The sequence below is a fragment of the Chrysemys picta genome, chromosome 5, assembly GCF_011386835.1.
Source record: "Chrysemys picta bellii isolate R12L10 chromosome 5, ASM1138683v2, whole genome shotgun sequence".
In the NCBI taxonomy this organism is placed as follows: Eukaryota; Metazoa; Chordata; order Testudines; family Emydidae; genus Chrysemys; species Chrysemys picta.
The window spans coordinates 65,648,332-65,671,108 of record NC_088795.1 but is presented as its reverse complement, the minus strand read 5'-3'; the positions used below and the strand labels follow the sequence as shown (position 1 = coordinate 65,671,108).

Below are 22,777 nucleotides of genomic sequence, written 5' to 3'. Positions count from 1 at the left end.
AGCCACTTCTTCCAGGGCCGGTGCAAGGAAGTTTCGTGCCCTAGGCTAAACTTCCACCTTGCGCCCCCTCCCGCCCCCAGCCCTGTGGCAGCTCCCCGCCCCCCCTCCGCCCTGAGGCACCCCCCCACGGCAGCTCCAACCCCCGCCCTGAGGCGCCCCCCCCGCGGCAGCTCCCCCCCAGTTCACCTCTGCTCCGCCTCCTCCCCGAGCCCGCCGGCCCCGCTCTAATTCTCCTCCCCTCCCAGGCTTGTGGTGCCAAACAGCTGATTGGCGCTGCAAGCCTGGGAGGTGGGAGAAGTGGAGCGGCGACCACACTCTCAGGGAGGGGGCATAGGAACGCTGTAAAAAAAATTGGGGGCACCGCTTTTTGGCGCCCCCAAATCTTGCTGCTCTAGGCAACCGCCTAGTTTGCCTAAATGGTAGCACCGGCCCTGACTTCTTCATACCCCAGAAAGTGTTGAATACATTATATAAGAAGCTAAAACCACTGTTTGTGCCTGCCCTTCATTTAATTAGCCACCCACAATCTTTATTCTCTTCAAGCTAATCACACCAGTAAAAAAAAAAAAAAAATCACACTGTCCAACCAGGAACATTTTATTGCAATGATATTTCAGTGCAGGGCATTTAATACTCATTGCCACATATCTGATTTGGAGTTGGAAGCCTAAATCAAAACTATAGGTGTAATATAAAGAGTAAAGTTTTCATCATTAGAGCTGGACAATTAATATTTAAAAAGCATTTGCAAACATTTGTTTGATTAAAAACATGAAATACCCTGAATAATATTGGAAACCTGTTTTTGTTGTCTTTTGCAAACATTTACATAAGCAAAAGTTTATTCAGAAAAAAATTGGGGAAAGAAAGTGCCGCGTTGTTCATACATACATGAAAACTAAAGTTAATATATTTGTAAAAGTATTCATGGCATAGTCATGACAGGGTCATGGGCAGTCAGGCTTAGGGGTCAGAGCGGGAGTCAGAGTGAGTTGGGTACCAGAGGGCAAACCGAGAACCAGAAGTCAAGAGACAGGCAGGGTCAGGTTACCAGGAGGTCTGAGTCCAAGAGAAGCAAGAGAGCAAACCAGGAGTCAGGCATTAGTAGGCAGGCAGATTCAGAAGCCAGAATCTGGGATCTCTGAAGTGCAGGTTCTGAAACAAGACAGGCAGGCTGGCTGTATGTTGCTCGGACAACTCCCTATCACAGCTTTCTGGCTTACATACTGGTGCCAGCCAATCAGTGGGCTGCGAGAAGCTGCCACTCAGGTCCTGCTGGGTGGTACTTCCTGCGAGGCCCAGCCTCACTGGGTCCTCCCACAGGAGCCTAGGCTAAGTCTCCTGTAGTGATGTGGAAACATCAGTAGCCCAGAACCTCTGTGGTCCCAAGTTTTAACCATGCAGGTTCTTATACACACACATCACTGTACATATATTCAAATCAGACACAGAGATATCTAAATATGCTCTCAAGCACTGCTAATGTATTCCCAGACTTTGGTAAAATACAGGTATTCATTTCATTTTCTGTTACTCCCGCCCTTTCCAAAAAGAGTCCTGTTTCAGTTTTGGAATTGATCCAAAAGAATACACAGTTGCCTTACATACCTTATATCTCCATGAATTTTCTTAATCCTTTTTCCACTGATCTACAAATCTTCTCAGTTGGTTTGACAGATATGGTACTTCTTGTTAAAAATTCTCCTTTAGTTTTTATATGAATCTTCTTTACATCACATATTCTGTAAAGTTTGAGAATTAGTTTTAGAGATTTAGCATCCCATTGGCGGTGCCTTCACTCAGCATAAAATGAGTATGCAGCCTTTGAAGTCATATGAAATTAGGTTCTTAATAATCTAGTCCACTAAGGGCTGACAGTTGCTACTGTCTGCAAATAACATAGTGTACGTAATTTGGTCTTTGACCTTGATTATCACTTTTAAGCTTCGGATAAGAAAACACCAATTGGCCCAAACCCTAATCTACCCCATTTGCAGGCGTGTAAAACCTGTGTTGTTCTGCAGCACGGAAGAAAAAGAAAGTGGCAGGGGGGAAGCCAGCCACAGGAATCCCCTCTGCTGGGTTCCACACTTCCCTGCACACCATGAAACTGCAAAGTACAATACGAGAGGGCTGTCTTTACAATTTACAAGGGCAAGCTTGCAAAATAATTTTTTCAACATCCCTTAAATGTAAATACTGCTATGCACAAGCCTGACCTGAGGATATGGGGAGGATTAGAAAGAGGACTCTTTGGAAAATTTCCAGCGGACTCATCTTACATAAAACTTATTTCATTTCAACCCTTGTGATCTGTTTATATTGGCTCACCTTTTCAAGACAATCTTCACAAGGAAAAGGTCTAGCATCTTTCTTTTAAAATGAAACCTGAGCCTTCCTCGTATTTCTAATGTACTCAAATGAGAGGGGATTGTCATGAAGGCCTTTCCATTGGTTAAAGACCAGCTCTGGAAAGTGCTGGCTAGGGAGAAAGGATCATGGCTAATGAATCTTGGCCTACATATAGCTAGCCGATGGTTGCCAGGTATCTGGTTTTAGACAATAAAAGTTTGGTCCACGGCGCAGTGCGGGCCTGGGACTAAAACAAGCTTCCTGCCTGGCCTGGCTCCACTCTGCCACTGCCCAAGTGCCGGCTCCACAGCTCCCATTGGCCAGAAACCGCAGGTGCAAGGGCAGCGTGCGGAGCCCCCTGGCCACACCTCCACCACAGGTAAGTGCCCCACACCTCCTCCTGCACCTCAGCCCCCTGCCCCAGCCCTGAGCCCACTCCTGCACCCCAAACCCCTTATTCCTCGCTCCACCCCAGAGCCCACCCCTCCCCCACACACACACCAACCCCCTGCCCCAGCCCTGAGCCCTCTTCTGCACCCCAAACCCCTCATCTTTGGCCCCACCCCAGAGTCCACAACCCCAGTTGGACCCCGTACCCGCTCCTGCACTCCGAAACTCTGGGTCCGGTTCTGTTCAATATCTTCATCAATGATTTAAATAATGGCATAGAGAGTACACTTATAAAGCTGGGAGGGCTTGCAAGTGCTTTGGAGGATAGTATTAAAATTCAAAATGATCAGGACAAACTGGAGAAATTGTTTGAAGTAAATAGGATGAAATTCAATAAGGACAAATGCAAAGTACTGCACTTAGGAAGGATCAATCAGTTGCACACATACAAAATGGGAAATGACTGCCTAGGAAGGAGTTATTGTGGAAAGGGATATGGGGGTCATAGTGGATTACAAGCTAAATATGAGTCAACAGTGTAATGCTGTTGCAAAAAAAGCAAACATCATTCTGGGATGTGTTAGCAGGACTTTTGTAAGCAAGACACGAGAAGTAATTCTTCCACTCTACTCTGCGCTGATTAGGCCTCAACTGGAGTATTGGGTAGTTCTGGGTGCCACATTTCAGGAAAGATGTGAACAAATTAGAGAAAGTCCAGAGAAGAGCAACAAAAATGATTAAAGGTCTAGAAAACATGACCTATGAGGGAAGATTGAAAAAAATGGGTTTGTTTAGTCTGGAGAAGGGAAGACTGAGAGGGGACATAACAGTTTTCAAGTACATAAAATTTTGTTACAAGGGGAGGGAGAAAATTGTTCCTCTTAACCTCTGAGGATAGAACAAGAAGCAATGGGATTAAATTGCAGCAAGGGCGGTTTAGTTTGGACATTAGGAAAAATGTCCTAACTGTCAGAGTGGTTAAGCACTGGAATAAATTGCCTAGGGAGGTTGTAGAATCTCCATCATTGGGGATTTTTAAGAGCAGGTTCGACAAACACCTGTCAGGAATGGTCTAGAAAATACTTAGTCCTGCCTTGATTGCAGGGGACTGGACTAGATGACCCCTCGAGGTCCCTTCCAGTTCTATGATTCTAAGAACAAATCATGCCAAACCAACCTAATTTCCTTCTTTGGCAGGGTTAATGGCCTACTGGATGAGAGGAAGGAGTAGACACACTCTATATTGATTTTAGTAAGACTTTGACACAGTAGCACATGAGAGATGGACAAGTTTATGAGTGTGACTGTATGATGGGGTTGCTTGTGATGGTGGGGCTCTGCGGATCTGGGACTCACTTTTGTTTAGATCTTATGTTCCTAAAAGCTCATGATTCAGGGTTTCAGTCAGCCACTTGCAGAGGTCAGGAAGGTATTTTTTCTCCGTCCAATGTATGGGTTTTGGTTTGTTTTTTTACTCCTGTGAAACATTAGAGAAGGCCATGGTTGAATATGAGATATTGGACGGGCTGGGCCAGAGCTCTGAGGTCGCACCAAGCATTCCCTGTCTCTCATATGCTTGGTTGGCTGGTTCTTGCTCACATGGGTCTAACTGTTTGTTATTGACCTGGGGTCAGGGAGAAATTTCCCTCAGGTCTGGTTGACAGTTGTTTTTTTTTAACTTTCTCTGCAGCATGTGCATGTGGGTCACTTGCCAGGATCATCTGGGCATATCTTGCTTAATAATTTCCTTATCATTGTGGGGGCCTAGGGCTTGCTGCACCTTAGTCCCTCCTATTCTTTGCTTATGGCGCATAAAAATCTACTCTCCTGTGGGCTATAATACTTTGGTCTAATTTTGGTTGCTGAGTTTAGTGTTCAGATGAGAGATGTGTTGGTGGCCTGTGATGTGCAGATCAGACTACATGATCTAGATGGTGGTCCATTCTGGCCTTAACCTCTATGACTATAACAGTCTCATAAACAAATTAGAGAAATGTGGACTAGATGAAATTACTGCAAGGTGGACAACAGGTTGATCCTCAAAGAGTAGTTATCAATGGTTCACCATCAAACTGAGAGAACCTATCTAGTGGGGCCCCATAGGGGTCTTTCCTGGGCCCAATACAATTAATTATTTTCATTAATGGCTTGGAGAATGGAGTGGAGAGTATGCTTATTAAATTTGTGAATGACACCAAGTCAGGAGTGGTTGCAACCACTTTGGAGGACAGGAATAGAATTAAAAATTACCTTGACAAATTGGAGAATTGGTCTGAAATCAACAAGATTAATAAAGATTCAATAAAGACAAGTGCAAAGTACTACACTCAGGAAGAAAAAATAAAATACACACCTATAAAGTGGGGAATAATTGGGCAGGCAGTATAACTGCAGAAAAAGATTTAAGGGTTATAGTGGATCACAAATGACATATGAGCCACCAATCAGATGCAGCTGCAAAAAAGACTAATATTCGGGGGGTGTATTAAAGGGAGTGTTGTATATAAGACATGGGAGGTATTTATCTCACTCTACTCAGCACTGGTGAGGCCTCAACTGGTCCTATTGTATCTAGTTTTGGGTGCCACACTTTAAGAAAGATGTGAATAAATTGGACAGGGTCCAAAGACAGCTACAAAAATGATAAAATGTTTATAAAACCCAACCTATGAGGAAATGTTAAAAAACCTGGGTATGTTTAGTTTTGAAAAAAGAAAACTAAACTGCTCTAAAAAGGATGATCAATTGTTCTCCATGTCCACTGAAAGTAGAACAAGAAGAAATGGGCTTAATCTGCACCAAGGGATATTTAGGTTAGTTATTAGGAAAAACTTATAAGGATACTTAAGTTCTGTAACAGGCTTCCAAGGGAGATTGTGGAATCCCCATCATTGGAGCTTTTAAAGAAGTTAAACAAACACCTGTCAGAGATGGTCTAAGTATACTTGGTTCTGCCTCCCGCAGAAGGCTGGACTAGATAACCTCTCGAGGTTCCTTCCAAACCTATATTTTTATGATTCTATAATCTGTATGCAAGGCTGTCCCTACCCATACGCAAAGTATGCATCTGCGTAGGGCACCAGAAAATTTGGGGCACCACATTTCCTGGCACCCTGCGCAGCTGCGTGCTACTCCAGCCCCTGCTCCGGCTCTTCCCCCTGGCCTCCACCCCTGCTCCGCCCCAGCCTTGCCACTTCCTGCCCCTGCTCTGCCCCAGCCCGGCCCCCACTTCACCCCTTCCTGAAGCCCTGGCCCCTGCTCCACCCCCACCCCGCCTCTTCCCGCCCCTGCTCTGCCCCAGCCCCGCTCCCAGTTCCCTGAGGACTGCTGCAGGGGTTGGCCCTGCACTCACCGCGTGGTTAGTGGAGCAACCTGGCTCCAGCCAGCTCCGATCCCCTGGCTCCCAACTGCACCGCTGGTGAGTGCTGGGGGGGAGGTTCCACTCCTGCCCCCCAAGGCTGGGAGCCAGGAGAGCAGAGCAGAGCGGCCTGGGACCAGGGGGGTTCCCCCCTACCCCTCAGCCCCTACCCCTGCGGAGGCCTGTGGCCCCACACAGCCCCCCGCCCCCCATGGGGGGCTGCGTAGGGCACCAAAATGGCTAGGGACGTCCCTGTCTGTATGCTGACCATAAAGATACATCCTGTTTATTGATTCTTATGAGTTAGTCAGTCTCATAGTGTCACTAGATAAAATATACAACATTGGTTCTGTAACAAGCAGAGCATTCATCCAGGACAATTTTTTTTAAGAGTCAACTAACAATCAGATTCATGACAGCAATGTAGTTTTATTGTACATGTAAATCTTAATTTTTACAGATACACCTCTACCCTGATAGAACGCTGTCCTCGGTAGCCAGAAAATCTTACGGCATTGTAGGTGAAACCACGTTATATTGAACTTGCTTTGATCCGCCGGAGTGCGCAGCTCCGCCCTCCCAGAGCACTGCTTTACCACGTTATATCCAAATTCGTGTTATATCGGGTTACGTTATATCGGGGTACAGGTGTATATAACTATAAATGAATTGTAAATAACTATAAAACCCTATAATTTATAAACTATAAATGAAATCATAAGTTTGCTGTACATTTGTGATGATACACTATAAATGAAGGCAAAAAAAGCTCATCAGTGTTAGAAATACTGATGCAGTATTTGTAGATATTTATTTTCTGACCCAAAAAGTCTTTCTCCCCCAACCCTCCTACCCCCCCAAAAAGGAGATTGTGGCCAAAATGTAGAAAAAAACAGTAGTCAGCAGAATAATTTCAGGTAACTGAATGACTGGTTTTATAAGAAAAAGGGTTTTGTTGTTGTTTTTACTGCAATTCACTTCTAAGTTTTTATTTGAAGTGAACAAGGTCAATTTGCAATACGTTGTTGGAATACTAATCATATTTAGAACTGACACCTATTATGCATTGTCAAAGCTACCTTCTTTCCTTTGTAGTTTCTCAACATAATCTGTATTATTTATTTTCAAATGTTTTAAAAGAAATCCCAGAAATCTAGAAGCATTATAGTAGCACTGTTCACGCTACTTTAAGGTTTTGTCAGTACTTATAAGCCTCTACTTTCATGGGTTCAAAACTAGACCATAAAAATTCACTCCAGTGTTTGGCTTGACATATAAAGACTCATCTTGGGAGTCTTTTTATTTTAAATTTCCGGAACTTATATTTATATATTTAAGTTATAGAAAAATATTTTAAAATTAACCTGTTTTGAGTGAATCTCTTCTAGGTCCTCTTACTAAAAAATATACAACATGACATTTTGGAGTATAATGGACCTAGCCTTTTTGTACAAAAAAATAATTTAAAAAAATCCGTTAGTTTTTAAAGATATACAATAGTAATAATACTCCAAAATTGTAATATGGCTAATCTCAAAAGCCTGAGCTTAATTTTTTTCCTTATGCTTGCCTCAGAGAAATGAGTTTCCCTTGTGTAAAGAAGCGGGGTGATCATGCATAAACAGAGCAGTATTGACTTGGTCTATTTACAGGAGTGCTGGAACAATTTGTATAATGGGGGTGCTGAGAGCCCTTGAATCAAATTGTAAACGCTGAATATTATGGAAACCACTTCAAGCCAGGGGGCACAGCACCCCCCACACCCCTAGTTCCAGCTTCTATGTCCATTTATGCATGTGAGTAGTATGAAACACATAACCTTTCCCAATAATAAAAAATGAGTTCTCCTGCTTCTTCCTCCATTCTGCTCAGGTTATTTACAAGAAGGAAAGGAATAAACATCCTTGGTTGCAGAGCTCCTGACTTTTGGCTTTCATTATATACTCTCTTTACCGGATACTGAATGCCCCCTATATCTTCTCTCTTCTTTTAAATCCTTCCTTAAAGCACACACCTTCCAAAAGGTCTATTAAGCATGGATCTCATCTCAAGTAAGTGACTACTGGAAGCAAGGCATAAATAAGCCTAACTATCTGTGACATACTTGGCATTGTGGTTCCTGAGGATTTGTCAAGTATTTGCCAGCAAACATCCCATATGCAGTTTATTACAGGCAGGGCTGGTAGCATCATGTCTTAGTAAGATTGCCTGACTCCTCATTCAGTTGCTTATAAGATCAAAAAGTTTTTCAAATACATTAGAAGCAAGAGAAAGAGGAAGGGAAATGTAGGTCTACTTAGCAGGGAAGGTAACATCAAGAAGGCTGAGGTGTTTAATGCCTATTTTGCTTCAGTCTTCACTAAAAAGGTCAGTGGTGACCAGATACATAACAATTAATATTAGCAATGAAGAAGAAAGGCAAGCCAAAACAGGGAAAGAAAAAAGAACTTTAGATTAGTTAGATGTGTTCAAGTCAACTGGGCCTGATAAAATTCATCCTAGGATACTTAAGGAACCAGCAGAAGCAATCTCAGAACCATTACCAATTATCTTTGAGAACACATGCAGGATGTGTGAGGTCCCAGAGGGTTGTAGAAGGGCAAACATAGTACCTATTTTTAAAAGGGGGAGGGGAGGAAGGACCCAGGGAATTATAGACCAGTCAGCCTAACTTCAATACCTGGAAGATATTTTAAACAATTATTAAACAATTAATTTGTGACCGTCTACAGGATCACAGGGTTATAAGGAATAAGCAATTATGAATTTGTCAAGTACAAATCATGCCAGACCAACCTAATTTCCATCTTTGATGGGGTTACTGGCCTAGTGGACAGTGGAACAGTCACACATGACACTCTCATAAGCAAATTAGGGAAATTTGGTCTAGATGAAAATACTATAAGGTGGGTACACAACTGGTTGAAAGACTACTCAAAGAATAGTTATCGATGGTTTGCTGTCAAACTGGTAGAAAATATCTAGTGGGATCCCATAGGGGTCTTTTCTGTGTCTGAGACAAATCAACATTTTCACTAATGACTTGCATAATGGAGTGGAGAGTATGCTTATAAAATTTGTGAATGGCACCAAGTCAGGAGTGGTTGTACGAGGTATGGAAGATAGGATTAGAGTTAAAAATTACCTTGACAAATTGGAGAATTCGTCTGAAATCAACAAGATTAAATTCAATAAAGACAAGCACAAATTCTACATTTAGGAAGAAAAACATCAAATGCACAAATACAAAATTGGAATAATAGGGTGGGTGGCTGTAGTTCTGAAAAAGATCTGTGGGGTATAGTGGATCACTAATTGAATATGAGTTAACAATGTGATGCAATTGCAAAAAAGGCTAATATTTTGGAGCTATATTAACAGGAGAGTTTTATGTAAGAAATGGGAGGTAATTGCCCCTACTCAATTATGTAATGGTGAGACTTCAGCCTGAGTACTGTGTCCAATTCTGGGCACAAGTGGCTAAACTATAGAGTCCAGAGGTCAGCTAAAAATAATGATAGAAAGTTTAGAATACCTAACCTATGAGGAAAGGTTTAAAAAACTGGACAGGTTTAGTCTTGAAAAAAGACAACTGAGGGTGGACCGGTTGAGAGCTTTTCTAAAGAGGGGGTGATCACTTGTACTCCATGTCCACTGAAGGTAGGACAAGGAGTAATGAGCTTAATCTGCAGAGAGGGGGGGTTAGGTTAGATATTAGGAAAATCTTTTTAACTATAAGGGTAGTTCATCTCTGCAATAGGCTTCCAAGGGAGGTTGTGAAATACCCATCATTGGAGGTTTTTAAGACCAGGACAAAACACCTGTCAGGGATGGTCTAGGTTAACTTGGTCCTGCCTTAGGTCTCTTACAATCCTACATTGCTATGGTTCTATGATAGCTTTACCAAACATTAATAATTCAGGCTGAAATTTTCAATGCCAGGTGTCTGCTTCAGATTGACCCTTTTTTTAAATTTCAGACAAAACAGTTCAGACTTTTCTCAGAATGAAGCTATGGAAAATAAGTTGCATTTCAATGTTTAAAAAATTCTGGCAACTTTTGATTTGGAAAGCTGTAGAGCCACAATTCTTTGGGGCAGGGGCTAGAAATTTGGTATGGGAGTGTCCTTGGTGTGAGGGATATGTCTTTGGCCATCCATGTGAAAATCTATTCACATTTGAACAAATTATAAGCCTTTGAAAAAAATAATATTTTACACATGCTCAATAGAGACTTGCTAGATTTTAACAGCTAAACTGTCCAAAGATTGAGCAAGCTCAATATTCTCATACCTCCTAGTGCTCACCATGCTGCATGTGCCCCATCTCTACAGAGCAACTGAACACAGTCCATCTGCTCATAGTTCCTGCATGTGAAAGAGTGCACATGCACTGTCCCCACAGAGCAACTAAGTATGATCACTCCATCCCAGGTCTATAGACGCAAAGCCAGACTTTAACTGTAATGGCTACTCCCGGTTCTTGGGCTGATTTAGGGCTGGGCACTGCAATGGAAAGCAGGAAGCCTGTCTCTCTTGTGCCATCCATGTCCCCCAGCTGGCACCCAGATAGTGTGCAGGAGGAAATCATCTTATTCAAATGAAGAGGGGACAAGAACTAGAGTGAAGAAGGGAAGGCTGGGGGAAAGTAAATTGGAACAAGGAGCCTGGGGGCAGTAACTGGAAATGGAGGCTGGCACTGAGTGTGGAGATTGGGACTGGGCATGGAGACTAGGATTAGAAGCCAAGGTGGGGAAAACAGTGAGGAATATGGGGGGAGCTGAAATTAGATGAGGAGCTGGGGAGAGACTGGGACTGGCTGGGCAAGGAGCTTGGAATCAGTGAGGTGGGAGATATATATGGGGGGAGGGGTGACAGCTCTGACAAGGAGTTGGGGCACAGGGGAAAAAAACTGTGACTAATTGGGCAAAGACGCTGAGAGAGGGTGAGAAGTCCAGAGAGGGAGTCTGGCATTGGGAGCCATTGGGGATGGAGTGTCTGGATGGAGGTTGGTGAGTGGAAACAAAGGTGGGGAGAGTGATAGATTGGGGAGCTGGGTGGGATAGAGCTGGGGCTGCCAGGACAAGGAGACTGAGAATAAAGAGGGGGTAACTGGGAATGACTGGTCCAGGAGACTGAGCATGAGAGGGAGACTGAGACCGGCTAGGTGAGCAGAATGGGACTGCAATGAGGAGCCAGTGGTGGGATAAAGACAGCACTAGAATAAGATTGGGACACGTTGGAGGCCAGAAGAGGTCATGCTTGTTGGGGGAAACGGGCAGAAGAATCTGTGCCCACTATAACACATTCCCCTCCAGAGCCTGGAATAGAACCCAAGAATACTGAGTCTTAGCATTTCACGGTGTCAGCAAATATCTGTTGAAGCCCACTGGCAAAATATGCCACCCCCCGCTAGAGCCGTTCCACAGAGAGGATGACATCCTACTATTACTATCAGTTATTCCATTAGTTCAAGAGACAGAGGTCTGTGCAGTGGATCTAAAGGTTCAAACCCTGCTGATTAATCATGTAGGTGTCAATACAGAATTGTTTTGTCAAAATGGTGTTCTGATTAAAAATGCCATTTTCACCAAAATCAAAATATTTTGAAAAACTTGTCAATTTTGAGAAAAATTCCTGCAAGAATTTTTTTAAAACAATGTTTTGGTTTTGAATTTGGAATTTTTGCTTCTTTTTTTTGTATGGGTTTCTTATTTTGATATCATATTTACATTACTTCATGACAATATAGTATGTGATCATGTAATCAAAAACTGTATCGCAATGCATACAAACAAGGTTGCACAGGCAAACTTAATTGTGGAATTTCCTCACTTTTGAGTGCTTGACTTCTCAGTCTTATTAATGTTCTTTTAATGTATTTTTGTATATAATAAATATATATATATCCAGGAGACTGAAATGAAATCAGGGGGTCAATTTGCTTTCAGTTGCATTAATTTCCTCACCTAAATATTGTCCATTTAGAGTTTAAACTCTTCAGGGAAGAGTCTCATGTTTTTGTGCAGTTCCTCCGTTAGCATACATCTGACTTTATAAAAATAATAAATTAATAGTAACACTGTCTACTCTTTGTATTGCCTATTTTCATACATAAGTTTTTACTACACTGCTTTGCAGTAGCTTAGCTGCTTTTCTGGTAGGACATCTGCTGTCTAGCCATAACAGCTTATTTGGTGGGGTCTAGGGGCTAGGACACTCAGCTAAGAGTAAGGAAACCTGGGTTCTATTCCTTTGTCTCCCATTGACCTGTTACACTGCTCTACAGCCAAAATGCTTCTGAAATAAATGTGGTCAAACTTTACTAATTCTGGGACACTGAGAACGAAAATGATGCTTAAAATTGTTGATTGGCTCTAGTTTTCAAGATATGCTATTGAGTCAGTACATACGACCCTTGACTTGGGAATGGTGGAGGATAAGTGAGTTATAAAGGGAAGGGATCTCAATTTAAACCAGAAATGACTAAAATACATCTTTGACTGGGTCTATGAATAAATCTATGACTGGGTTTGGACAGTACTTGTTTTTTAGGCAAAACAATGAATGATGCAATCTGAAGCTGGTATTGCGTCATACATGATATGAATTGCATCATGTTATTCCTAGAAGTCATGGACGATGCAATCATAACGAAGCTTACATCACTCTGCTGAACAAATTGCCCTATATCAGCTCTAGAAATCATACAGTGTTGTGCTCTCTTATTTGTCAGTGTTTTATTTTGCAAAGGGACACATTTCAGTTTAGCCAAAGTGAGCAGAGATACCTCGTACTTGTGTGAACAGTGCAGATAACTTCTGCTATGTTTGTGGTGAAGTGACTTTTGCATCACAAAAGTGCAGTATAACCACTATGGTTAAGAAAGCCCATCACCTTTATTTTGGCTGCAAAACTGGAGATCAGGACAAGAGGTGGGCCCCACACATATGCTGCAAAACTTGTGCAACAAATCTTCACCAGTGGTTGAACAGGAATAGGAAATCTATGCCTTTTGCAGTGCCAATGATTTGGAGAGAGCCAACAGATCATACCAGCAATTGTTACTTCTGCATGGTGCCTCCAGTTGGGAAAGGTGTGTCAAAGAAGAAAAAGTGGACTGTGCATTATCCAAACATTCCATCAGCTATACGCCCAGTACCCCACGGAGAAGGACTGCCAGTTCCTGATGCACCAGAATCATTCTCACTTGACTCAGACAAGGAAGAGGATGAAACTTCTGGTCCTGAACCATCAAAGTCACAGGACCCACATTTTCTCCCATCCTCCTCCTCTGAACCACACCTCATAACACAAGGTGAACTGAATGACCTTGTCAGGGATTTGGAACTACCCAAGAGTAAGGCAGAGCTGTTGGGCTCCAGACTACAGCAGTGGAATCTCCTGGCAGGTGATGTTAGGGTTTCCATGTTCCGTGACCGTCAAAAGGATCTTGTCCCATTCTTCTTCATGGAAGCTGATCTTGTAGCCTGCAACCAGATCGATGGTGTGATGGCAGCCCTCAACATCGTTCACGATCCAGATGAGTGGAGACTGTTCATTGATTCATCGAAGACGAGTCTTAAAGCTGTTTTACTGCATAATGGCAATGTTTTGCCATCAATTCCAGTTGGTCATGCAGTCCATATGAAGGAAACCTATGACAACATGAAACAACTTTTGAGGTGCATAAACTATGACCAACATCAGTGGCAGCTTTGTGGCGATTTGAAGGTTGTTGCTCTCTTGCTTGGTCTGCAGACTGGATACACAAAGTACTGCTGTTTTCTCTGCAAATGGGATAGTCGTGCAAGAGATTCCCACTACATCAAGAAAGATTGGCCAGTCCGACAGTCATTGGAGCCTGGGAGGAAAAGTGTTCAGCATCCACTACTTGTTGAATCAAGGAAGATTTTGTTACCACCCTTACACATCAAGCTGGCTCTGATGAAGAACTTTGTCAAGGCCATTGACAAAACACAAGCAGCTTTCAAGTACCTCCGCAGAAAATTTCCAAGGTTAAGTGAAGCTAAGATAAAGGAAGGTGTCTTTGTTGGTCCTCAGATTCGTGAACTTCTTCGAGATGATGCATTTGACCATGCACTGCGTGGCAAGGAAAAGACGGCATGGAAAGCCTTCCAGTTTGTGGCAATACATTTTCTCGGAAACAACAAGGCAGACAACTACAGGTTGTTGGTGGAAAACCTCCTCAAGGCATACAAAAGCCTTGGCTGCAACATGTCACTAAAGATACATTTTTTGCACTCTCATCTAGATTTTTTCCCACCGAACTGCGGAGCAGGGAGCGACGAGCACGGCGAGCGATTTCACCAGGACATTGCAACAATGGAGAAACGCTATCAGGGCAAATGGAGCCCATCAATGCTTGCAGACTATTGCTGGACAGTGCCAAGAGATGCTCCATTTAATGAATACAAGAGACAAGCCAAGAAGCGCCGAGTAGACACTGAATAGGACTAAACTATGTACAGAATAGTTTTTTGCCTTTTGTTTCATAATAAATTTTATTTATATAACCCTTTTGCTGATTTTTAAAGTGTTACATAAACAGGACAGGTGAAATATTATCATGTATAGCAACCATAAACACATGAAAAGACCTAGTTTTACAATTTATGATTCAAACTCTACTCTCTACACAATATACATAGACATAAAATGTAAAAACTTAAATATCTTAGAAACAGTAGCCAATCAGTTGTTTTAATTGTCATATTTGAATTCAGCACATCAAAATACATAATAAATAGCACATTTTATCTCTGAAGCAGACGACTTCTCAAAAATTGTAGACCAGTGTTATCTGACTTTCAACAAATCACTCTACCTCGTTTTCCCCTAATTGCAAAATGGGGATGATAATACTTATCCTCCTCTGTAATGCATTATGTAGGAGTTATGTGGTATCATTACCCTATTAGCTCCCACTTTTTCCATTTCACTCTCTGAAAAAGGAATGGTCTAATGTCCTTCCTCATAGCTTTTTCCGGCAAATGTTAGACACCAGACTTTACTCTTTGGAATAAGGACCCAAAATATGCAAGACAACACCAGATGACAGAACAAGAGTCTTACAATTATTTGGCATTTAAGTAAATATAGAATGTTTGTACTTGTTAATCTCAGTTAAAGATTTTTGTATTTTTATGACAATAAATAATAGAGAATTAAATGATGTCAGGGATCTAATCTTGTAAAGTGCGGAGCATGGTCAACCCTATTGATTCCAGCACATCACAAGTGATGTTCAGCATCTTGCAGGATTGGTCTGCAGGGAAAGAGGGAAACTAGAGTCCAGTCCAAGCTGGGACCTTCCTGATGAAGTACTTTTAGTTTATGGGAATCAGGCTAGCTGGAAGAGGCACACAAACACTTCTCCCAAACTGCAACTTAGATTTCATTCCCATTCTTTGCATATATTTTTAAGCTGCCTATGGACCTTGTCCAAAGCCCTTTGAAGTTGATGGAAAAACTCCAATTGATTTCAACAGTCTTTTGATCAAATCCTAAGTTTCTATTTAATAGAGAACACTTGATAATTTGTCACTTTGATAGAATACCATGTATTTGATTTGTGGAATAAAATACAGGATCTTCCTCAACCATTAACATGAGATACTCTTGCTATCTCCTTTGGCTGCAACAGATTAAATTCCTATTTAAAGACGACGTTATTACTGAAACTGTACAGTCTATAGGCTCAATTCTGCATTCCATCACAGAGTGCAAGGAAAGCTGAATCTGGGCTTGGTGTAAATATCATCACTGGCGTAACACAAACTGACAAAAGCCAGGAAATTCAAAATAGAAGCTGACACCAAACTTGCAGGCTATTCTTCCCACCCACACCCCAAACAATGAGTTAAGAATAGAACATAAGGGAACATTATATTTTTTGACTTCTGTGTGTTGAATGCACAGCATAAGTATTGGGTCAAAGCATATTCTCCTGATTTGGCTCAGTCCTACCACCTGAAAGTTCAAAAGATCAGAGGCCCTCATCACCACGAATAAACTGGAAGTTTTAAAAATTGTAATTGATATTTCTGAGACAGCTGCTGGTGGCAGCCATCTTGCTAAAAAATTGTATCATTTGTGGCACCAGCAATATGGGAGCTCATTTTAATAGACTCTAATCAAGTTTCAGCCTGCTGTGCTATTGCTTTAGCAGTCAGAAGAAAGGGATTATTATGCAGTACTACAGGAATTGTTTAATTTTTAAAATGTAAAACTATTTTTCTGAATGCTGAACCAACACTGTAGCAAGTAGGGGAATTTATTTACTCACTCCTAAACAGAAGTCTCCTGCTGCCTGTGTCACTTTTAGCAAAAAAGTTGCCAAAGAAGCTGGCTTAGAAGTGCCAATTAGTTTTTAAAACCCTGCATTTTCAAATACACAGTGATTTCAATGAACTTGAACTTTCATATTTCTGGGTTAGGCTGAGCAAAAACATAGGCCCTGATTCTTGAGCCTGGCTGAGCTGCACTAAATATAGGACTTGTGAGGAGAAAGTTGTCTTTACAACATCTTTGTAATTCCTCAACTCTGGGGCCAGCTAGGGGCTGGTTCAGCCCCCAGCGTAAATTAGAGGAACCTCAGGACTGTTCTAACTTATGCCCAACTACCAATGGTCCCAAAGGGTCATTCTGCAGCCACTTCTCTACTTCACAGGGAAGTTGCGAGGATAAATCTTTTAAAGATAGTGAACCACTCAGTAATTACTACAGTGTGGAAAAGTAATTCACCAGCCAGGCGCTGCCTTGTGAGTAGGAGCAGCATTGCAGTGTTTTGTACTCTGTAGTCCCCCCGACAAGGTCCACAACTGCTCCCCATTGCCTTGTGACTTGGCCCACTGGCTGGGTCACTTTTGGTCTTGCCCCTTTAAGGGTAAATCAGGGTTTTCACCCAAGAGTCCCAGGGCCAATAGTCCTTCTGGTCCCTTGTGTCTGTGGTCTTCCAACTAATCTTCCCAGTGAGGCTATAGGGGAACCAAGTCCCTCCCTCTACCCAGGGTTCCAGCCCAGGAACGCTTGTGGCAAGTGGTTAAGGTCTGTCTGGTCAGACCGCCTGCTTATTTCTGGGACTACTTCCAATATCCACCTTCTCCTTGGGGTGGGGGCCTCTTAATTCTCCACAGGAGCCAGTCTGGGGCCTAGCTCCTTATCTTACTTCTCAAGGTAACAAAAGAAAATAAACTAAATTAACAGAAATAAAGACTGGCTCCAGTTCTCTCTCCTATCCAGATCTTCCAGCTATCTCTTGCTGCTCTGTGCCCATAGTCAGTCTAAGCTTGGGTCTATGTTGTGCTCCTCTTTGGGAGAGGAGAATGACAGGTCTGTCCATCTCCCCAGACTGGGGCCTGTTGAACAGAGCTTTTCCCTTTTTAAGTCTCTTCCTCCAAGATTAGCATGCCTCATAGGTGTGGTAGGGCTGCCTGAACCCAAAGCTGCTCTTTTTAACCCCTTCTTGCCTGGTGTGGGGTTTGTCATAGGGAGCCATATAAGTACCTAGGAGCTTACCTATATCGGAAAGGTATTGCGATCTTAGCTAAGGTGAGAATTTAAACCAACCATGTGGACACTCTTTTTCCACACTGAAAGTGCCTTTGTAAGGTTTAGCTTAATCCACTTTGGAAATGCAGAATAGCTATTGCACTTTAACTTTGAAGTAGATTAAGCTAAACCACACAAAGGGACTTTTAATGCAGAATAAGAGTGCCCGCAAAGAGCTACTGCAGAATAGCTATTCCCCCAAGGAGACAATGGGGGGGGGGGGAGAGAGAGAGAGAGGGATGTAATATGACCACACGTCTTATGCCAAAATCTGTAAAGAAAGTGGTATAAAGAGATTACCTTAGATTGACACCAACCAGGGATTCTCCCGACACTCAGGGAAATCTCCACACAATTAGCTGAGCTGACATTGTAGTTCCTTTGTATCATTGGGACTATAGTATAGAGAAGAATCCATCTTGTAGTCATTTATTTTAAATGGACATCATCAATTTAAAATTCAGCCAATTTGAAAAGCGGAGTTTGAAAGCAGTTTCATGTATTAGATTTGACCATCAGTCTACCTTTCAATTTTCTTAGTTTTACAATCAAATTTTTTAAAAAATGTTTCCTTCTTCCCTGTTGTTGTATGAAGATCCACACAATCAACAAGGGGAACTGATTCGACAAGAAACTCAATAATACTAATTCACTGAAAATCCAGTCAAGAGACAAAGTAAACAAACTAAATAATAGATTACTATTTTCTCTATAACTTCTTCAGTTCTAGTTATCTTAGGTGTCCTAATACTAGGTAAAAACAGTTCAGGTAGAAATTATTATTTTTTATATTGACAGTGTCCTTTGAAAATAGGATGTTTTTTAGTAAAGACTTTCCTTCAAAAATATTAATTCAGCTTGTATTCTTTATATTCTTCTGCTCTTCTTACAAAATTCATCAACATTACTAAATGTGATATATTCAAAGGAATTCAATATTTTTCATTTATATATAAACTTGAAAGGATTAGATTTTTATCAGTAAATGTTGACAAATGTCAATTTCACCTTACACATATAAATCGACAAAAAATATTTCCATCAAAAACTTAATTTTCAGATAAACAGGTAAGAAAAAAACAGGTAAGAAAAATACTGCTTGAGAATGTAGAGTTTCATTTATATATAGTATATATATATATATAGTATTCATTTGCTTTGTATAGTTTGACGTGAAGTTGACAACTTGTGTTTTAATAATTAAAAATCTTTAGGTTTTTTTAATCTCAACATCTACGGTCATTAAATAAATTAGATCGCCTGACCCCCTAATTTCTCACAACTCTGGAAAAGTAAACAGATATAAATTTAAAAAGCTAAAAAGAAACATCAAAATTATTTAAAAATAAACATTGAATTCTGCCTAGCCTATTCCCAGAAGTTTTCCCTCTGTTCATGAAAAATTGTTGTCATACAGAGTTTTATTTGAATAGGTTACCTACCCACAGTTCCTCTCGTGACAGTTGATGAATCACCATAACTATAGAGGAGCTTGATTTCAAGAGATAGTGAGCTCAGAGAGGGAAAAGAGTTCTTACCTCATTTCCACACAACCAGGACTCTGCTCAAAGATCTGAAGTGTTCTTGGCTTCCTTCTTGTGAGGACTTCACAGTAAGAGACAACATAGATCAAGAACTCCATGGTGAGATGACTAAGAATCTTGCTGCGAAAAACATTGCAGAAAACAACAGCAGAGCTAAGTAGACTCTAGTGATACCCTTCCTACCTAGCAGCTTAATAAAGCTGAATTACTAAACTGGATTAAGTGGTGGCTCCACCAAGCAGGACCAGACAAACAGCAACCTTGGGACTGAAGACAGACCTGCAAAAAAGAAACATATTTGGACTACTGCACTGATCCAAACTGGTCAGTGGGGCTTGGTGGATGGATAAGATCGTGTGGTCAAGAGACTGTTACCTGTGGGACATCTCACCAGTGAGCGGGAAAGTAGTTAGATGGACTGTTGCCAAAGTTACCAGAAGAAAGAATGTATCTTACTCTATTTGCATATACAGTCTTGTTGCTGGGTTTTCAAACGTTATGACTATGTTCCTTTTCCCATAATAAAGACTTCCTTGTTTGTACACAGTCTCAGAGTGCTCAAGAATGGGGAAATTCTTCCTGTAATGGGTGCATAGGGAGGTGTGTTTAGTTTTCCCAGATTTTGGAAGGGATTTGGGGGTGGGAGGGTCAAGACAGTTTAGCTATCTGTCAAGAAGGACACTATATATTGAACCTGGCACTTTTTGATGCCTTTATCTACCTGACAAAAGAGTTACATATGCAAGATTTTCCCGTAAAATATTTATTGGTTTAGAGAATGATCTAGCTATTACATTTCTAAGAGCAGAAATGTAACTATATATGTGTCAGAAGAAAATATGCTACATTGAGACGATATATTAATTGTTTATTTTATCAAATTTTGAAATAACATGATGATCTTAGCCACTGATATGGCCCATTGTGCCACTCTGATAGTGCAAAGGGAACGTAAAACAGCTGGCAAAAGCGAATCCCCAGGTAGTATAGATACAGTATAATTGTCTCTACATCAGTGGTTTTCAAACTTTTTTTCTGGGGACCCAGTTGAAGAAAATTGTTGATACCCGCAACCCAACGGAGCCGGGGATGAGGGGCTTGGGGTGTGGGAGGGGACTGGGGCAGAGGGTTGGGGTGTGGGAGGGGATCAGGGCTCTGGGCTGGGGGTGCAGGCTCTGGAGTGGGGCCAGGGATGAGGGGTTTGAGGTGCAGGAAGGGGTTCTGGGTTGGGGGGGGCTCAGGGCTGGGGCAGGGGGTTGGAGTGCGGGAGGGGGTCATAGCTCTGGGCTGGAGCTGGGGATGAGCAGCTTGGGGTGCAGGAGGGGCTCCAGATTGGGGGGGAGCTCAGGGCTGGGGTGCGGGAGGAGGTCAGGGCTGGGGGGTTTGGGGTGAAGGAGGAGCTCCAGGTTTGGGGAGGCTCAGGGTTGGGCCAAGGGATTGGGGCACGGGCATGGACTTACCCCCAGCGGCTCAGGGACACAGCCGGGGTGCACTGTGGTCTGTGCTGCACTGCGGAAGTAGCCAGCAGCAGGTCTGGCTCCTAGGTGGAGGCACACAAGGAGCTCTGCGTGACTCTCACCCATAAGCACTGCCCCCTCCAGTTCCCATTGGCTGGCAACCGGCCAGTGGGAGTCCGGAGCTGGTGCTTGGGGCATGGGGGAGTGCATGGTGGTCCCACTGCCTAGAAGCCGGACTGCTGCTGGCTACTTACAGGGTACAGTGCGGTGTTGGAGCAGGTAGGCACTAGGCTGCCTTAGCTTGGCAGCACCGCTGACAGGACATATAACGACTAGAGCAAGGCGACCCAGCACCTTACATGCCACAACCCAGTACTGGGTTACCACCCACGGATTGAAAAACACTGCTCTACATCATCTCCCTTTGTAGAAACTGGCACAGAGGGAAAGTGAGGGCTTGGTATGAGGCAAGTCAATATTCCCTCTAGATGATTCCTGGCTGGCATAATGGCCTTTGGTAGCTATTACCAGCTGGCATAATTTAGGGGATGGCACCAAGATCAGGGGAGCAGAAATGTGGCATTAAACCTTTTTTATCCCTTACTTCCATACCAAAATATTTCATCAAGTTAAAAGGAGCTGAGGTTATATCTTGATACAAGCTGCACACGCTGCAATAAAATCTGAGGCACAAAGTTAAAATTCAAGGCAGTGAAAAACTATTCAAAACTTTACAAAACTACCACTATTTAAACTGTTTACAGCAAACTGTGCTTTAAAAAAAATGCACATAAAAAAGAATTAGGTTGGTGATGAACACCTAATCTGAATGCAGGAAGACGGAGAACACTAAACAACTCAGATTAATCTAGAGAAATTGGTTATTTCTCCAGTATCTTTTTGTAATTTAGTAATGTATTATATTACCCAATTATCCCAGGCAGGCAGGTTGCCATTTCCTACCTTGTCCAAGAGGAGTAGAATTAAAGAGCATCTCCTGAAATTACAGCTTTTAAAACTGAATTATAATATTTTGTATGGGGCCCGTCCGTGCTTTTACAAATTGTTAATCTACTGAATGTTTTCACATTTGATACACAATTTTTATTTACAAGCAATGTGAATTCATTAGCTAGATGTAACTGATAGTTATTATGCATAAATTTCTTGCTGTCCCCTAGAACTGAAATGAAAATAAGATGCTGCATCTCTAAAGGCCTTCTTAAAAGGATCATTTATAAGGGAATAGTGTAACTAAACATTTGGTAAATTGACACTACTGTAACAATGAATCATGTCCTCCCAAATTTGAATCATATCCTATTACACATCCGAAGACTGGATGATTTAGATGTTATGGATTTTTCCAACCCCTTGATTGCTAGTTCCAATCTAGGAGGCCTTTCATATTAATGTTGACGATGTTTTTGACAGGAACATTTCTAAAGTCCAAGATGAACTCTGTAGTCACTTCTGGTGAGAGAATGAAAGACCTGAACTGGTCTGAAAGTGGACATCTAGGATATGTCTACATGGCAAGCAGAAACCCACAGCAGTGAATCTCAGAGCCCGGGTCTACAAACTCAGGCTTGAGCTACGGAGATAAAAATAGCTATATAAATGTCAGGGCTCAGGGTGGAACTTAGGCTCTGAAGCCAACCCCCATCACTGGGCTTCAGAGCCTGAATGCAAGCCTGAGCCTGAGTGTGTACATTGCTATTTTTAGCGCAAGCCCCACAAGCTCAAGTCTGTAGACCCAGGCTTTGAAACTCACTGCCTCAGGTTTCTTTTTACTGTGTAAACATACCCGTAGGGTGCACCTATGCAGGAAAAAAAATGCAGAGCCTGGTCAACTAACCTGGATTCACAGGGCTCATGCTATGGGGCTAAAAATAGCTGTGTAGACTTTTGGGCTCAGGCTGGAGCCCAGGCTATGAGAGCCTTCCAGGTTTCAGAGGCCAGGCTGCAGCCCAAGCTCAAATGTCTACACTGCTATTTTTAGCCCCAGGAACCTGAGTCAGTTGACCCAGGCTCTGAGACGCTCTGCCTTGGGTCTTCTTTTGCTACGTAGATATATCCTTCTACACAATTTCATTCTCCTAAA

The 22,777-nt window shown here is 42.3% G+C and overlaps 1 long non-coding RNA gene across 1 annotated transcript; it reads right to left on the bottom strand.

The window, feature by feature from the left end:
- Positions 1 to 1,614: 1,614 nt before the first annotated feature.
- On the bottom strand, positions 1,615 to 21,773 carry LOC135984117 (uncharacterized). Its single transcript, XR_010602025.1, has 3 exons — positions 19,211 to 21,773; positions 17,973 to 18,067; positions 1,615 to 1,742 (listed from the first exon to the last, which is right to left on the bottom strand). It is a non-coding gene; the product is annotated as an uncharacterized LOC135984117 (long non-coding RNA).
- Positions 21,774 to 22,777: the final 1,004 nt, after the last annotated feature.